This window comes from Sparus aurata, chromosome 23 (assembly GCF_900880675.1).
Source record: "Sparus aurata chromosome 23, fSpaAur1.1, whole genome shotgun sequence".
Taxonomy (NCBI): Eukaryota; Metazoa; Chordata; class Actinopteri; order Spariformes; family Sparidae; genus Sparus; species Sparus aurata.
In genome coordinates this window covers 6,667,791-6,683,034 of record NC_044209.1, presented here as the reverse complement: position 1 = coordinate 6,683,034, position 15,244 = coordinate 6,667,791, and positions in this window count along the sequence as shown.

The window sequence follows — 15,244 nt, the reverse complement described above, 5'->3', positions numbered from 1 at the left end:
TCCCTCCGTACTGCTGTGTTACCTGCACATCTCTGCCAAGGGGGATCAATAAAGAAACATCTTATCTTACCAAGTACAATAGGCAACATAGAACATGACTACATATGTTCACCACACCAGTCTTTTCCAATAAAAAAACTAACTGATAACTAAAACAGGATTAGGACATGGTTTGAATACAGATACAGGGTTACAGGGTTTGTGTACGGAAGCAATCGTTTTCCCAAATGTAGGCTGTGTTCTCTTTGTGGTGAAGTTTGGACCCTTGTTGTGTTTCAACCGGATCTCACAGCTTGTATTTGAAATTTGAGGTGAAGGTGATTCAAAAAACGTACTTTTTTTTTTTGTTGCTTTTTGCTTATACCTTTTTTCAAAAAAGCAAATAAAATGGAAACTTAGCCATGTTGACCCAGTTGAAAATATAAGCTACCATGTATTTATTTTAAATGAAGTGACTTCATTCATTTAGCTAAGAAAACAAATAGAAAAAAAAACTGGCAACTAGTACATAAAAAAGATAATATACAGCTTCTCTCAAACTGAACACACACATATTAGATAAATCAGTACATTTTGTTGAACAGGATTTAGGCAACAAATATATATTGTGAAAGCTCTTCCAGTGTTTACAGGGCCTCAGCCAAACTTTTTACCAATTTATGTTTTTTTAAAAAAAAGCAAAACATGCAAACATTTTTCCTAGATGGTTGAGTCTGTTTTGAGAGTGAATAAATCTTGTATGTGTCTGCTTTTTATCTCCTGAATAGACTCAAATATCCTCAGGGTGACTCCAGGAAGTGTTTTTTTTTTTTTTTTTTTATTTCCAGCAACTTTAATTCTCTCAAGTCAGGTTAAAAAAAATAGTTTGCCTCATGTTTACAGCCCCCCATAGCAGTAAAAGTCGATGAAATTGTCGCCACCAGATGACACCAGAGAGCCTTGTGCTCAGCTCCTGGTGAACTTTTTCACCAACATGCTGTGCTGGCATCCAGACGCCACTCGGGAGCAGCAGCATGCTGGCAGTCTGAGCTAAATGCCGAGCCTGAGCACACTTGGCCCCTGCGTATATATGTGGCACTAAAGTGCGGCTGTGAGGTATTTTTGTGTAACAACATCAGGTGGTTGTGACATAACTTTGAAACCCCCCGGGCATCGCTTCCTCCACCTCCTGCCATTAAAGCTGAGTATTACTGCACGTAACCCCGTCCCTCTTAAATAGAAAACATAATGACACCTCCGCGTTGCCAAGCGTTCGATCAGCGCAGGAGAGAGGGATTTCTGTGAAGAGTGTGTCCTCTATTGAGTGCTGCTGGCCCTTTTACCCACTCTTGGCTGCAGCAGACGCACACTCAGCAGAGGGATACAGCTTTGGATTCATTAGACGAGGACTTGCCTCATGATGTGTGTGTGTGTGTTCCCGGGGAGTATTGGGGGGGGGGGATTGCACAGGTCAGCAGTTCTAGAGGAGAAACAGGACACTGCCCCTCATCTCGTACTTTCTCATGTATTATGTATGCCTGCAATGTCCGGCCGTGATCCTGGCTGTGTGTGTGAGCTGCGTGGTACACACTGTATCAATACTGTCCTCAGCCCTGAGAGGCCCAAACTGGTATTCATCTGCACCCTGCGGGCCAAAGGAGACGTTCAAGGTCCTTTCTTCATTTGTCCCGGATAGCGGTGCTGCCGGTCTCTAATGAGGATTGATGAGGCGTGGGCTTTAGCTGTCGTTAAAATCGATGATCTTCACCTCTGTTGACCCAAGAGTGTTTGAGGAAGTCAGGGACGTTTCGGTTCACGCCTGACCGGCATTCTTCAAGCGAGGTGTGTGACTTGTGGTTAAGTCACATGCAGTCTCCGGCCTGTTGAGCCTTTTGTGCCTTCATAAATGTAACATAATGATCCTTACGCGGTCATCAAACGTTGGCAATCGGTAAGCCCTGTCTGTTCTTAAGGGCTCATCCAAGGTATGATGACGTCAGATCCTGTGTGTTGGGTAAGAAGGAAGTGGGAGGAAGGAAGTGCAGCTTATTCATAACAAAACACGGCTGTGTGAGGGTGCTTCACGTCTGGTGGCAGAAGCTCATGATCCTCCATTCTTTACCTCCACGAAGATGAAGTTCAGCAGGTGGGGGGCGGGGGGGGAACTGGCATTGGTTTTTTGGAAACATCCCTGTTGTTTTGTCGTAGTTATTTCATAACCACACGGATTGCAAACACATGTGAGGCTGCAGAAGCTATGAAAATATTAGGCAACCGTTTCCTCTGATCTGTGCCCGAGTTGAGCTCGTACAGCTGACGGCAACGCAGCTGCCCCTTGCCTCGCCTGGCTGGCTGCCCCCCCTCCCCTCTGTGGAGGAGAAAGGCATTCAGCTGTTTTTACAGCCAGACGAGGGAGGCATGTGTCGGCAACTTGTGTGTTTCATGTGTGTCGGTGTCAGTGAGTTACTGCCATGTTTTCAACATTTTTATAGATGCTACACATGTGCTGGAGGCGGTGGAAGCTGTAACAGGGTCAGCTCACAGCCCTATTTGCCTCTGCACGCTGCTGACAGACCTTGTTCCCCATTCTCAGAAACGGAAGGCGCTGACCCCGCAGGCACGCACACAGGAAAAGAAAAGAAAAAAAATCTCACACCATGTATACAAACATTGAATCACCATGAGTGACAGTCGGGCCTGCATCGCACGCCTAGATATTCTTGGCAGGACGCAGATTACTGGTGCCATATGCGCACCCGCTCATGAATATGCACGCTGGGCAGACATTAAGGTCCCTGCATGCGCATTTAAAGTCACATACAGATGTTTTGCCACCCACGTGAGTTACGCATGGCACTTCCAGCCTCGGCTCTGAAATGAATGCAGAACGTTTGTCAGTGCTGTAAACCTTTTTTCTGTCTATTCTACCTATTTTCGAATCACGTGATTTATACATTTATGTCACTATAATGATGTGCTGCAGCTTCTCTCCTCCTGCCTTTTTGACTTTTTTGAGTGCTAAGCTTCCGCCATCCTCAGACGGAAGAAGAGGACTTCTGGTGATCCTCTCAACCTGAAACTATTGAGATCTGGTATCAGTGGGAAACCTAATTCAGCAATTAAGCACTCTATTAAGCTCCAGTTGCATGTTTGCTGATTAAGAACTACAGAACAGGTTGGTTTGTAACTGTTTTTGGTGTGATACAGGGGTGTGTGTGTGCTCTTTTCCTTTTTCTCTGCCTGTACTCCGTATATATAAATGATTTAATAGCCGAAATAAGGCCAGCAGGCACTGAGGTCAGACTTTCTAATTTTACAGTTGGTACTTTTCCTCCTGCAGTTGTTCTGACAGGAGCTGAGCAGGCGGCAGATTTATTATCGTCTAAATTTGGTTCACAGTATATTTTTGGAAACAAGTTGTTGTACTGTTAGTTATCTTAAGTCTGTGCTAATAGGAAATGATATAGAAAATGTCCCTCAGCCTGACCAGAGCTCAGAGATCTATTTATGCTGGGTTAAGGCTTTAGCTGTGGCAATTGGACTCTTCCATCCAGTCCCAGAGGAGGTCAGGAAGTTCCACCTGTGTGAAAATGTCTGCTGGACACTGACTGACAAATTTAGATTACAGTACGCGGTCACATGCGAGACATTCATCATCGCTAGCGTTACATGTCAACCCATTTGCCGGAATAAATGTTGGTAATTTACCCACACATGTTGAATCTTACTGTTTCCTTAGGTTTCAATTTTTAATTTTACAGTCTAGTTTAGGTTAAGGCACAAAAAACACTTGAATAGGAATGCAGATATAAATAGCCAGCTGCAATAACAATCAGTTATTGGTTAATTTTGTTTTTGGCCTTTTGGTGGGGGCCCCAGAAGAGCCCCAGAGGAGCCCCAGGCCGGGACTTGAACCTGAGGCAGCTGCAGCGAGGGCGAAGACTGCTAATGGGCGCCTAGTTATTAGTTAATTATTAATTAATTATGACATATGAAATGTTTTTGTTCATTAATAAATTAATTTTGACGACTGACATGGTCTATGTTCATGCAAAACCAGGGCCGATGTAGTTGTTGTAGCAGATAAAATGTTACAATATCAGTTTGCATGTCTTTTTGTAATTTTTCTCATATCAGTCTTTTGAGTTTTATTTTGATATGTTTTATAAGCAAGTGATTGTGAGCTGTGATGGGATACTCTCTGATGTCTTTTTGCCCGTTTCTGATTATAAATGAATACATTTTTAAATCGCTTTGATTAGTAATGGCGACCAATTGATTCGTCATTCACACTCTTAGCTGGGGATCGTGTTTTTGGCTTACCTGGTTCCGTCACAACAAACACGGCTGGAAAATGTCCTGACGCGTCGTTAGAAATACCTGTTAGTTTGGCACTTACAGATGTTGAAATGCCGCGCCGAACAGGGCCTGAAGCTCACACTACCACCAGCCCGTCCTCTTCTTGAAGTCAGCTCATGCGCATGTAACATAGACGTGATATGGCCCGTAGTTTGCAGAGACACACAATAGCAACATATGATTCTGGTGACTGTTGTGTCCGGTAAATGTTTTTATTTTGTTACGCTTGTATCTGATATATCTGATATGTACCACGTACGGGCTTGATTTCCTTTTGTTTTCTCCTGCCTCTGTAGGTAATATACTGTATTAGAGCCCATGAAGCCTGGGTAGCTTTGAGTAAATGGTACTTGCATGAAGACAATATTCATTCATATTTTACAGTACACTGTATATTGCTTTTGCTCCTGATTTTTGAGGCCTTATTAAAACATATGGGCAAAAGAAACTGCAGTCAACGAGAATGAAATCAGTGTCATTTTTTTCAACTTTATTTCAGTTTAGCTAATTGGACAAGCTCTCCAGTTTTCATCCCAGGTGGCTCTGACATGCATCTCTCATAATCATCAGACTTCATTGCATTTCCCTACCATTATTACTTTTCTGGCTTCTGTGGTTAGAGTGCTTGTTGTGTTGGAGTGGTTCTTTCTTTTTCTTGCAAGTGTGTGTTACTTGTTACTTTATGTGCCTGCTTGTGCTCTGTCTATTTTTAGACAGCCGGCGTCCTTGCACACACATCACCTTTATGGATGGATTTGTGCGTACGTGAATGGAGACGTGCGGAGCGCCGGCCTCCTCCGGTGTGACTCATGCGGTGACGTCGAGCGGCTCCAGTCACTTACACGCCTGGCCCCAGCACATGGCTCCCAGTCAACACACTCCCTGCCTTCACGTGCCACCCTTCCTCCCTCTCCCTCTCTCTCACTCTCTCTCTCTCTCTCTCTCACTCTTGCTTTTTTTCTACCCTTTTATCAAGCATCCACCCATTTCCTCAGCTCTGCCTGTTGCTTCACAGACAATGGCAGCCATTATTATTCCCTGTTGTAAGTGTCGATAACCTAGTTTCTCTTGAAAAACAACAAGCGAGAGGTGGGCTGTTTTTTTTTTTTTTTTTTTTTCCCACTTCTGCATGTCACATAAATCATTGTCCCCTTTTTGTCTCATTGTCTCCTAACCACATTTTTGCTCGTGCTGCATTTACATTTTGCTGCTTTCCGTTCAGGTGACGTATGGCCTAATCTGCTGCTGGACTGTTTTCAACGCCTCTGTTGCAACTCGCAGTTCGCCTGGGCCGAATGTAAACATGTCCCAACTGCTCTCGCCGCAGCTACTATTAATAAGGCGCTGTCTGTGAGAAGGCTTCTGCCACGAATTTCAGTTGCGAGAGGGCTTCTTAGAAAAATTGGGTGAGTGTGAGGACAGGAACCTCTCACTGAGCTCACAGGACCTCAGTTTGTACAGCCAGTCTTTAGTTCCCAGACGGTGACAAAGACTGGTATTCTAGCGTTTATTTGCTCATGGCTGAGGCTGGAGTGACTCAGCCCGTACTGTTAATTGTCATGGGCAGCATTACAACAGAACCTGGTGTTACAGGTTCGGTGACCTAAGTGAAATCCCAGCTTAACCCATATTTGTCAGTCGCAGAAGGCTTTTGGAAATACAGCCTGTGTGTTTACCTCTGATCTGTTTGTCCGTGTGCCTGACCCCGGCTGTGTCAATAGTTGTAAGACAGAGCGAACTTGAACTACAACTTGAACCCCCCCCGCCAAAAGTCATTTTCTAATAAGAATATGTCCAAATCTCTTCAGGACTGTAAGTTGATCTTTTTTTTTTTTTTTTTTTTTTTTTTTTTTCACTTGTGTTTCTACAAATTCTTGTAATCACACTTTGGGATTTTTTTTTCACCTCCTCTGCAGCGATCTCACGTCCAGTAAAACCTGTTGAATGTAAACTACTCGCACATTATGTTGCCTTGGCAGCCGATCTCGGTGTGTTAACAATGATGGAGCTTATGGTGGCACTCTTTAAAACAGCATGTAAGCAGTGAAACAGGAAACACAAACAACAGCTGATACTATAAAACCCTCCGCTCCAATTTGTTCCCGTACCCACCTGCAAAACCCGACCGCCTCATCCCATTTCCTTGGCAGTGTGCTTGTGTATATATAACTGTGTGTGTGAGTGTGTGTGTGTGTGTGTGTGTGCGTGTGCGCGTGCGTGTGTGTGTCTGTGCTTTATGTAACTGCCCGCCTTGGCCCCAGTAAAGGTGTTACTGTAACACGTTGCTTGCCGACTGCATGTGAGCAGCAGCTCACATGGGGCCTGCTGTTCCCTCCCTCCCTCCCTCCAGGTGTTTGGATTAGAGGAGGAAGGATTGAGTGGCGGGGAGGAGCAGGGAGGCCCTTCATGTAAACTGACTCCTCTGCTGTCACTGTGTACACTTAAAGTCCCCTTCTGCCTGCTTGCTTCCTTCTTTTCTCTCAATTGGTCTCAAGGCTCTCTGACTTTTATGTGCAGTTAGCGCTGGATGGCGGTAACCTCATTTTTTTTTTTCTTTGTCTGGAATCTTATCTGTTGTATTCTGTGAGCACTCCAGCATGCTGCAGCTTTTTTACTGACAACCACTGAGACCCAGTGCTGCGAACGGCAATATTGCATAAACATCTCTACAGGCAGCTTGAGCAGTTAACTCCAAGCACGGCATAGACATCTGTTAATATTGAAACCAAGACGCCTCTTTAATCTTTGATGCAAGTTATGTAATTGTAGGGGTGTCTCTCTGTCGTGTATATATCAAGGTGATGTGCTCTTTACGAAGGTTAGGGCTGCAATTACCAATTATTCTCATTATCGATTAATCTGCTGATTTTTTTTTCACAACTAATCAATTAATCAAGTGGAAAACGCTCATCATCAGCCCAAAGTGACGTCCTCAGACTGCTTCTTTTGTCCAACCGACAGTCAGGCTCTCTGTTTACTATCATTTGTCGCAGCACTTGGTAGCAGGAGTCCGATTCACTTATAGCCCGACTAGTGTGAGGAGCGCTGACCGACGCGATGATGGCGCAGGATTTGTTGTCAAAGCGAAAAACCAAAATCGCAATGGTGCTATGCTGATAAGAGAACCTGATAAGTGGGGAAAGGAGTTAGTTACCTCACTGAGAAGTTGGAGGTCCTGTCACCTGAGGCTCGACATCTAATAACTTGTTTGGTTACTGCAGCAGACTCTATAAAAATGTTCCCTGACATATTTCAAACTGATCTGCTGTCAACAAACGTTTTCTTGTCCTGCATTGGAACATGTGCTGGACGATAGCGGTAAGTGCGAAAGTCACTGAACACGACACATTTCCTGTGACCGGCCGACCTAAATCAGCACATATATCGCCAGTTAAAATGCTTTTGACGTGAAGCTGCAGTAGGAGGAGATTAAAATAAATTCACGCTCCACACTTTTATTTTGTAAAAAGCCGGTGTACAAGGCAACACCGGCGTTGTCATGGACTTATTAGGTAGGAAAATGTCATCACTGTGGCAACCAGAAACTGTATAGAAGTATAGAGTAGAAACTAGAACAGTTGATGGAGACAAAACACAAAGCCAAATGAATGGTTACTGCTACATCTCCAAATAAGCAACTGTCTGTTGACGCGCGCATCCGATCCGTTGTTAGTGTTACGTCTGCAGCGTGTTTGTGCTGCTACAAAAGTGGTAAAAAAACCACCTTAAAATCATCGCACTCTGTTATGACGACAGCTTCCTCATTGCAGCTTTTATCCTTTTACTGGCTCAACCAGAGAAGTTGCGACTGTACACACTTCCTGTGTATGTGTTTGCCAGCACACCCTTGAAGGGTTGTTTATGAGGTTATTGCACCAGGAAGCCCCCCCCCCCCATCTTTTCATTTGTTGTTGTCTCTCAGTTCAGTTCGTCCTTTTGACACTCAATACAAGAAACAGGAAGTACTCCTTTTGGCTGCCGGCTGCTTGCACTAATTCAGCACTGAGAGCCTCAGGTGTTACCTTACTGGCCTGACCCAGTGCGCTGTAGACCACAGGTTTCTGTGCGTGCATGTAGCTACACACTCAAATCTTGGTGTGCATTGCTTACAGGTGGTTTTTAAGGGGTTCGTGGGGACAAACAGGAGGGCAGGAACACAAGTTCCCGCTGCTCTCCTTACAGACACTTGAACCAGGACGGCTCGAGACAGATGGATGGACCTGTTGACACTAATCCACTGCATGAGGTAATGGAGTTAGCCTGTGTTTGTGCACTCCTTCCCTGCCACTCCTGACTTACTGACTGACCTACTTACCCAACAACTCACGTGGCACTAAAACAAGCCCACACATATTTAGAGTTTGTTTCCCAGAAGTTCAGGGAAACCGTAAGATGCAGTTTAAATACGAGCGTGTGTGCCGGATACACTGCCACGCCTGCTCTTAATATAACATAATACAGTAGTTTTATGAGATGATACTCTGAATTGATCCTTGATAATTCTTTGGGTGTGTGCACTCTCCTTGGATTTGTTTGCATGAGTGTGTGTGTGTGTGTGTGTGTGTGGGTGGAAGGGTGCGCTGATTCATTTGTCCATAATTAATTGAGCTAGAGCAGGAATAAAGTCTTACTGATATGCCGTGAAATTGTTGTCCAAGCTGACCAAGACTGCTTTTAGTCAGTTATCAAAAAGTCTTTTTGCCCTCATTATTACTTCTTTTATTTCTGATCCTTCCAAAATAAAGGTGTCTGTGCACCAAGGTCCTACCATACGTGTTTTCACAGAGATGCTACATAGGTATAAAAAAGAGTCTTTGCGCGGATATCTGTCCTGTCGTTATTGATTAGAATGTAGGTCACGGTGATCTATAAATAGTGTTTAAGTATTGAAACACTCACAGCCATCATGGAGAAGTGATCAAAAAAACGCGCTTTTAAAACGAGCCGTCGGCACTTCCGCAGGGTTGTGATGTCACAACCACACTGCCACAATGTCCCCCGAATGGCTACGATTGCAAAAAAACAGCGGTGGAGCTGATGTGGGAACACGGTTGGCGGTGCCTGCTCACCCATAGCAGAGGCGGTCACTAAAAAGGAGCGTTCAGACAGAGGGTGAATAGAGGTGCTGCAGCAATAGACTATTAAGTATGTTTTTTTTTTTAAACATTAAACCATGTAGACCTTTTTTAGCACACACCCAAAATGAAGATATGAATCTGAAAATGAGCACAATGTGGGACCTTTAAGCTTCATGTGTTGACATTTCACCACGTTGGGCAATTTTGCAAAACAGACGCGCTAAAAACAAAATTACCAAACAAGATATTACAAGATATTCTACATATTGCACAAACGGTCCTTGCACATTTGGGACTTTTTATTTTCCTGTGTCTTTCTCTTACAAAACAGTGACACGCAGGCCTTGCAGATGCTGGTGCGAACAATGATCAGTTGTTGCAGCATGTCTCTTTTTTTTTGGACCAGGACTAGTGAGGGGAAGCTGATCCCAGTGAGCGAGACTGAGAGAGAGATGTAGAAGAAGAAGAAGAAGAAGAAGAAAAAGGAGAGCACGTGAGGAAGAGCGATGAGCTAGAGAGACATGGACTGCAATACAAGGCCTGTCATTGTCTGCGAGATAGTGCCTGGCTGGCACAATAAACCAGATCTACATGGAGGCCTACGAGGAATCCAGGCACATGGCCCAGTCCTTTGTCTGTGGCAGGAAGCCATCGCCACTGCGGGGAGGGATAACATATCCTGAAACATGTCAGTCAGACACTCTCTTTGCACCTGCATCCATTATGTGCTCAATAGCTCCCACTATAGTTAGACCCAATAGATGGCCAAATTATATTATAACATTTCAGTATATTTTATTTCTCCGTTTATGAATTTGTTTTTGTGTGAGTTTTGTTTTTACTTCCGTATTACATATTATATTATACATATTACATATTACAATTCGGGACCCTGTGCAACAGCCCCCCCCATTAGGGCCCTGGATATGTATACTAGCAAGGATAGCTTTTAAGCTCTGGCTATTGTAGCTTTACACTCCACACTACCATAGTTTCAGACTCTAACACCCAGGGGTTTACAACCATTATTATGTGATCAAGTGGATATCTTACAAAATTACTTTCTTAGATAAGATAAGACGTTCCTTTACTACACCCAATAGGGGAATTTCAATTCGACACAGCAGCAGAAGGGTACGAACAGCAGCTGAGGGTAGAAATGCAGAAAAAGGAAAAAAAAAAAATAGAACAAAAATAAAAGTACACTCAAATAAATAAAAGATAAGATAAAATAGCTAAGATATGCTTTCTAGGCTATATGGATCTGTGTGCATATACTTGTGCAATGTTCATGTAAATGTGCAATGTGCACGCGTTTCCTGAGATGCTCATAGTGACCTGGTGGAGAGATGCATGCCGGTAGTTAACAAAACGCCGCCATTTAATGTACACATGTCCACGTCTACGACAATACCAACTTGATTTGTCTAACTCAGACTGCTGAAGCCCCTTTGGTTTAGACTAAGAATACATTTTTGCACAGATACATTTTATTTTCATCAAAAATAAGCAAAATAGCGAACTACTCCTTTCCGATCCTTGCTGCAACCTAACTTTTCAATATGGCTGACGGATTTCAGCCTATCTGCTCACAACCCTTACATCGTTTTAACCCGAGGGCGGGCCAGGATGACCGTGACCTCCAGCCGGAAGTCCCTTCTTTGCTCCTGTGATGTTTGTCCAGTGCTCGCTTTGACCTCTGACCCTGTTAGGAAATGGCCAGGTCATTCTTCTCTGACACATGATCCCAGGAAGGACCTTACACAAGGGTCTTCTGGGATATCAGCTCACGATCTTCTCAGGTCTCACTCACCTGAGGCCCGTTGTTTGCTGCTTTGTGACAAACTGGATCGTACCGGCTGAAACTAGGTTCAGTGGCTTTGTGTGTGGGAAGAAGCATCAGTTACACCTTGACGCGCTGCGGAGCTGTGGCCGCGTATGACACTATCCTACAACAATGTGGGCGAAGGCTGCAGACAACGTGAGCCAAAGATGTGTGTCAACTGCGCTGCGATGTGTGTCACTGGATGGAGGTCAAGGTGTGTGTATGCATGTGAACTGGATAAGACGATGTGCACCACGTGCCTCTGCGGCCTGCCAAGAAATATAACCACGTAACAATCTGTCACACACAACGATGTAGACAACCTGCATTTGACTGAGCCTCTCCTTTTTTTTCGGTGCAAAGGCCACTGTGGATTAGAGAGCGCCATTCTGTCCTGTCAGTCTTACACAATAGTTTCTTTTTGTTCTGCGTTGCGTAACAGGGCCACTGAATGCATTTAAGCTTCTCTGCTTTCAGATCATATTTTGTTATCTCTCTGGGAGACCCTACTTCGAAGTTTATCTTGTCTCCCCTCCCAATGTATCTCCTTTCCACTGTGAGCCGCAGTGATGCTGACGCCTTGCCACTTCTGTCACCGCTTCCCCAGTATGTGATTCATGCCCGCTGGGAGGATTCCTGTTCTTCTAGTGCTCTGTCAATCACTTGGCTTTTGTTTCACAACCTTTCCAAATAATTGAATGTGCCCGGGAAACAGCGAGGCGGGCCACTCTGTCGGCGTTCAGCTGAACTTTACGTTTACGCTACGCTCTCGTTCTCCCCAATCCATGAATCATATTGTAAAGAAAATGACTCATCAGCTTCAGTGACCTACACCTCCCTCTTAATACTTTCATACTGCTCAGCTGTTGATGCATAACCTATGATTTAACTTCCCCGTTGTGTGAGCGTTCTTGGCTGCAGCTTTCTCTGCCAGTGCTGTGCTGGAGTAGAAAGTGTGCTTCCCCCAGTACGTGACACACTGCCCTGAACAGCAGACTCATAACGGAAGGCTGTAGTCACCCACCCACACTGGTGCAGTCAGCTGCTGCTGGGGGGCCCCAAACAGCGTCTCCGCTCGCATTCCAGTCTGAGGGCGAAAATAAAAACGCATCCCATCATCTGCTCCTTTTCCATCCCATCACTCCTGTACGGGACCTCAAATACCACCTTTGTTCTGTCTCCTTAAAAGGTGGCCTTGTTCCTGCCTCACAGACGAGCAGCCATGGCTCTGCATTAACACTGGGGGGAAACCAACTGAACCTGCTGATAGATAACGGCCGCTCCCCTTAGATGGGGTCGCAGCAGAGACACGACATTCCTGTAGTTGGCCGTTGAGGCGGAATCAAAGCCAGCTGAGACATGTGACTACAGTTTAGTCTGTTGGTGTGTTATCCCACAGGCTGCTGTATATGGTCAGGATTCTTGGAGCAGGAGGGAGATTTCCCCAGAAGTCGTGGCGGAAAAAAAAAGGGAGGAGGTGGGGTCGCGCGGAGGCAGAGCCATGTTAGGAGGGCCAAATCTGAATATTGGGCATGCCCTCCTTTGAGGGAGCCCGATCAACATCCCCCAGTACACCCCTCGACCCCCCCATCACCCCCTTTGCTATGGTGTGTGGGTTCACTCAAGGCTCCGTCTCTTGAAAAATGTATTTGGCAAGAGCAAGGCGGGACTGTGTTGAAGAAACAGGGAGGAGCTGACCTACATTGTAACAGCTGCTTCCAGTGTGCAAGCTTTTTACCGCTGCGCAGAAGCCCACAAAGGGCTGATTTACTAATACCTATTTTTGGTTCAAATGATGGCTGTCAGGCATCACTGCATGTTAAGATTACAAAGATGGTAACTTGAGAAAGATTTTTGCACATAACAACATTTTTTTTCTACTGACTAAATTAAGACGTAAAACATATGTGATGTAACGATGCGTTGAAATGTTAAAAACGCACAACTTTAGTGTCTGAAATAGGAATGTGATGAAAATAGTTTGAAGTTTCTTTGGTTACTGGCGATTGGATACAGTCGGCTTACATCTCAAATGTATTTAGCTATACAAAATGGTCCGTAGGTCCTGATGTTGCACGTTGAAAGCTGCAAGCTCCCTCAGTTGCAGAAAGAGTCGAGCTTCGCAGGCAGGATCAAGAATGGGCCCTTCATCTGTCTACATAGCTCACTGGCTAACAAACCATTGTGAAAATAGTGACATAAAAGGGAATATACAAGGATGGATGAGGCGGACACAGCTGTACAGGTTGTTGTAAACTTTAAATCAATGTATTTTTTTTTTTTAAAAAGGTCTTCAGATACAGTAAAGTGAGACTAGCTACAGCTAGCGCAGCATCCAGCATTATCCCCTGGAACTGAAACATCAGTCACCACTGACTGGGTATAGAGCAAAACCGAACAAAATAACACCCCCTCATGGAGAGAAATTAGCTAATATGAACAGTATTTGAGGCTGAATGAATGCAGTGAAACAAAGTAGAGGGTTCACTCTGTGAAATTATCACGCTAGCTTCATTAAGAGGACACATTTGTGAGTTGGGAAGCCAGCCAGGGATCTGGATGTGGTTGCTGCAGCGGTCACTCCTGGAGAGACGGGTGTGATCAGAGTGTGTTACACCCTCTTGGTGAAGCGCTTTGCTTACAGGTGAAAAGAGCCGGGCGGTGCTATGTGCATGTGTCGTCACGGCTGAAAAGGCTAACTCTCAGGAATTGTCGGAAGCAGCCCCCCCAATTCCAGCAAACGAAAAGTGCAAGGGGAAGTTATGTTGTCACTTGGTGGTTTGTTTATACATTTTCAAAAGCCCCACTTCTGACCTGTGCTTCATGTTTATCATCACTTCCCTGCTGCCTGCTGTGATGAGCCTTGTGCTAACCTTACAAAGAGTGAGTTTGAATGCTAAATATCAATGATGTACGTAGTCTTCACCCACATAATAATCCATAAATCATGAGTTAGATGACTGACATTAAGAAATGTGAATAGACCGTTTTATCTAGTTTTGTACTGAAGTGTCAGCCAAACCTTCTGAGTCAGCTGTCTCACTGTATTTATCCTGTTTTTTCTTTGTCCCTTTTGTTGACGTCATCTATTCAGCCTCCACAGCAAATAATCCTTGAGTTTAACGCAAACCATGTGGGGGAACTATTTTGCAGATAACAACAAATGAATGCATGCAGGGTCACTTTAGCTGTGTTTGTGTCGCTCCGTTCAGACAAGACAGACATCAGTTCACGCTGAGCTCAAACATGCATCACTGAAGATGTCCCATTTGATGTCTGCGACACTTTATCTAGTGTCCTCTTTCGCTTTGTTTCCTTGTTCCTGACACTCCCATTGCCTGTAAACAGCCGTATCAGAGGTGCAGCCTGTACACACACCAGCAACACCTGTGATTGTGACTTTCCATAAGGTCACTCCGGCTGGAGCCCTTCCAAAGTCAACAGTAAGCATAACACATGGCCAACTGCCATTTCTGCGAGGCTCGGTTAAAAGACAAAAGAAAAGGTTTGCGGTAAGGAAGGTTTGGCTCCGAAAATGTTACGGATAGCCGATGAAGTGAGATTTGAAGTGTAAAACTCAGTTACAGACTGACATGTACATGTCTGCGAAAAAGGTTAAGAATGTCTCGTGTTTATTTTTTTTCCCTTTTTCCGCCTCACGTTGCTCCCCTGGCTGAAGCACATCACATGTGACTGCTGACCTAATTTTTAGCCATGGATGAGGAATTGAAAACAAAAACAGAGGCAAGGCAAGTGAGGGTAATTTGCCGTGAGTTAACCCTCCCCTCGCATACAGGCTCACGCGCTCGCACACGCACGCACGCACACACACACACACACACACGCCGTACAGTCCTGGGCCCCTTGACTGAGCCCTCTGAAATCAAAACAAACATTCCTCACTCGCCCTGCCCGGACCCCACAGTAACACAGGCAGCCGTGTGTTACTCAAGTATAACTAAAGGCTGCAGGTTGCCCAGTATTGTGTAATACAGCGCAACGC